We start from the raw sequence: 4,540 nt of genomic DNA, 5'->3' as shown, positions 1-4,540 counted from the left end.
ACAGGTGTCCATGGAGTATTTCTTGAGGAGTTCCGAAATGTACTTCTCTTGGTGGATGAAAATTCTTTTGTTAGTCTGTTTGACTTGGAGGCCAAGAAATAAGCTTAACTCCCGATTCATGCTCATTTGGAATCGATTGACCATCAGTTTAGCAAAGTCAGCAACCATAGATGAATCTGTAGATCCAAAAATGATGTCGTCCACATAAATGTGTACCAGCATGAGATGCTTTCCATTGGATCTTCGGAATAGAGTGGGATCGAGAATTCCTCTTTGAAAACCGGAGCGTTTGAGAAAATCAGTGAGTGTCTCGTACCATGCGCGAGGACCTTGCTTGAGTCCGTAGACAACCTTCCGGAGTTTATAACAGTAGTTCGGAAAGGAGAGATTAATAAATCCGGGTGGCTGTTGAAGGTACACTTCAGTGTCAAGTTCACCGTTAAGAAAGGCACTCTTAACATCCATTTGGTAAACTTTGAAGCCTTTATGAGCAGCATAAGCAAGAAAGATTCTGATGGCTTCAAGACGTGCAACAGGAGCAAAGGTCTCATCGTAATCGAGCCCTTCGATCTGAGTGAATCCTTTAGCCACCAGCCTTGCTTTATTTCTAATGATCACTCCTGCGTCATCCAGTTTGTTGTGAAACACCCATCTCGTACCGACAATGGGATGATTCCGAGGGGGAGGCACGAGAGTCCAAACTTCATTTCGGTCAAACTCTGCCAGTTTGTCTTGGATGGCTGTAATCCAGTCAGCATGCTCAAATGATTCCTTGATGGATTTGGGTTCAACCATGGATATGAATGCTGAGAAATGACACTCATTTTGAATATTAGTGGCGAAACGAGTCTGTACACCAGCATTGGGATTACCGATTACTTGGTTCGGAGGATGATCCTTCGTCCAAACATGTAAACGTGGGAGTTCTTGGGCAGCCGATGAGCCGATATCAACAGTGGAATTGATGTGCTCCCCCTGAATGGTTTGAATGTTGGGATAATGCTCCCCCTGAACTTCTGAACCAGAGAGGTTTACATCATCATCAGAAGGATTTTTTTTCATTTTCATCATTGTTGAGCGGATTAGAATCATCGAAGTCAGCAGCTGCATCTTGGAAACCATCCACATTTTATTCAAGATAGGAATTAACATTCACCCCCTCAACCCGAGAAGGTTGAAATGGAACGGAATCAAATAGAGATAGGCTTGGGATCGGACCAGAGACATTTTGAGAAACTGGGGCTTGTGAAGAGGGAATCGGAATGAGAGATGGTCTTGATCGAGATTCCAAATCAAGAGCGGTGTCGAAAGGACCAAAGACAGTTTCAAAATCAACTTCAAGAATTGTTTGAGGGTTCGGACATCCTGGCGAAGGAGCATCGGTCTCCATAATGTGAGTTGTAATGTGAGTAGGGCCAGAATTCTGAACGAAGTTGTCATCGAAGGTGATGTCAAAGCTTTCTTCCAGACCACGAGTTCTCCGGTTAAGAACTCTGTAAGCTTTCGATTTTGAAGAGTACCCAAGGAAAATAGCTTCATCAGCTTTAGGTTGGAATTTGGTAAGCTGATCACGATTGTTCTTGATGAAGCATCTGCATCCGAAGACATGTAAAAATGAGATTGTTGGCTTCCGACCATTCATTGCTTCGTACGGTGTCATGTTGAGGCGTCGATTGATGATACTCCGATTTTGAGTGAAGCAAGCGGTAGACACGGCTTTAGCCCAAAGGTAGAGTGGTAGATTTGCGAAGTTCAGCATGGATCGAGCAGCTTCAATGAGAGTTCTATTGCGTCTTTCGACTACACCGTTTTGTTGTGGAGTATACGGAGCTGAGAAGTTGTGGTCGATTCCTTTTTCTGTGAGAAATTTCTCAATGGTGGAATTGGTGAATTCCCATCCATTATCACTTCGGATTCTCCTAACTAGGAGTTTTGCAAGAACTTCTATTCCTTTGATGAAATTTATGAGCTCGGAGGCTGTTTCGGATTTCAGCCTTAGGAAAAAGACCCAAGTGAACCTTGTAAAATCATCAACAATCAAAAAAATGTATTTCTTATGATGAAGACTTTCTACAGTGGATGGTCCACAGAGATTAATGTGTAGAAGCTCCAATGGTTCCGAAATGGACTTTTGATGATGATAGGATGACCCTTCTTTGATTGCTTACCACACTCACAAGCAGCACAAAAATGATCATTTTCGAATTTGAGAAGAGGTAAACCTCTCACCATTTCGTCGGATACAAGATCATTCATGTACCGAAAGTTTAGATGAGCAAGCCTTCGGTGCCATAACAAACTGACGTCAGGAACGGCTTTTGAGAGAAGGCGAAGTTGTGGTTTGCCAATAATCATGTTGATGTCGAGCGGGTACATGTTTTTGTTGTGAAGCGACTTGATTAAACACTCTTTCCGGTCTTCGGTCATTACATAGCTGTACTTTTTGCAAAATTCCACACGTCGATTTGAATCAGTGAGCTGAGCAACACTTATCAAATTATGTTTTAGATCAGCTACATAAACCACATGTGAAATTGAGAAGTTTCCGTTGGTGAGAGTTCCATAACCACAAATTTGAGAGTTGGAATTGTTGCCATACGTCACGTAACCAACATTTGGAGACAGTTTTAAATCCCGCAAAAAATCTTTCTGCCCCGTCATGTGCATGGAGCAAGCACTATCAATATACCATATTGTGTCTTGCTCTGAAGCACAAAGTGCCTGCAAAATTAGTGAGTAATGGAGTTTTTAGGCTCCGAATTAGACTTTGGGACGTAGACACGGGCTTTGGACTTTGATTGTGACTTAGGAACAACTTTGTGTTTCTGGGTGATATTCTCAGAATTCATTGGAAACAGACAGAATGCTAAAGTCTTTTCATCTATCCAGTAGTCATATTCAATGACTTGAAGGTTCCGAACAGGCTTCTTCGGACCTTTGATGTCCGGAGAGTTGGTAACATTTATTCCCTCCAGAATTGTTGATTTAGCAATGGGAGTTTTGACTTTCCACACATGATTTTTCTTAGAGGATTTTGAAGATGTTTTCTTTTCATTTCTTGATGACACATCGATTTTTGAGAGATTAGATTTAAAAATTGTGCCATCAGATTTTGCAATAAAGACAGAGGACGCAGTCCGAGATTCTGTTGAAGTATTTCAGACGGCCTTGGCAGTTATATGAGCTTGAGACTGACTTGAGCTGATGACCTTTTTGGGTTCTACCTGACCAAGAGGTTCGGAAGGTCTTTTGAGAATCTTAGTGGGAACAAAGGAGTTTTGACTATGAGTGAATGCATGAGAGTTCCGGGATGAACTTGGTTTGGAGTTTGCAAGGAACCTGGAATTTTGTCTAGTCTTAACTTCCTTTTTAAGTGCATTTCGAGCTTCTACTTTGGGATCTACAATATCCTTCCTATTCAGCATGGGTTTTCTCTTGGAATGAGATGAGGATTTTGAGGTTTGTCCTACGGATGGATTTTTAAACTCAGGAGAAATGGGGACCAATTTAGTTTTTGAAATGACTAAGGAATCCGATTCGCAAGAATCAGAGGACACACAGCTTGAGACGTCAACTTTGTCATCTAAGGATGCCCATACAAACTTAGAGGCAATAGATTCAGTTGTCTTCGGAATGATTTCTTCAATCACATAATTTTTCACATGACTACTTTTCGGAACATGATCTATACAATTTGTAAGATTGTGATGAAAATTCGTGGTCCGATTCAGGTCCAGGTTTGTCAGAGGCGGAAGAGGTGTGGAATCAGGACACTTGACAACTATTGGTTTGAACTCGGGAATAAGGGACTCAAAACGGTCTGTAGTCTCAGGAAGTGGAGACAAGGGAGAAACAAGGGTGTCCGAATGTTTGATATTCGGAACCTCTCCCATGAATGTCAAATTTTACAATTCCTTCAAGGGACTAACAATTGGTTTCGGAAACTCGCTTCCGAGACCAGGTGCTTTAGACCATGGATGACGAAAATTATGAGTCATCCGAATGTCCTCTTCAAGCATATCTACAGAATTATGCAAATCATCTATTTTTGAATTGAGATGTTTGTTATCAGTAATTAAAACATTTCGTTCAGAATAGGTGATTTCACATTTATCTTTCAAAATGATACATTCATCGTTTGACATTACAAGCTCATGCTCTAAAGACTCGATTTTCAATTTCTTATCGTCAAAACGTATCCTAAGACGATTCAGTTCATAGTTCTTCTTCTCACTGGCTTCTATGGCAGAATCATAGGCTTTATAAATGGTGCTCATATCTGTTTGGATTTGGGTCAGATAAGGTTCACAAAGTGATAAATCAAAATTATTATCAGAGATCATAGATTTTACCTGCTGAACGATGCTTCGACTGGGTGGATCATTGGTAGCCATGTAGCAGTGGTGAGGTTCGGCAGCATCATCTTCATCTTCGGACCCAGAAGACCAATATCCTTCATCACATTCAACCGTTTGTCTTGCCATTAGACACATGTTTCTTCTAGTTACCATGTCATCATCATCTCCAGATGACCAATACC

This window comes from Lactuca virosa, chromosome 3 (genome assembly GCF_052849685.1).
Source record: "Lactuca virosa cultivar CGN04683 chromosome 3, Lactuca_virosa_CGN04683_v6, whole genome shotgun sequence".
Taxonomy (NCBI): domain Eukaryota; kingdom Viridiplantae; phylum Streptophyta; class Magnoliopsida; order Asterales; family Asteraceae; genus Lactuca; species Lactuca virosa.
Note: the sequence above shows the minus strand (reverse complement) of the source record.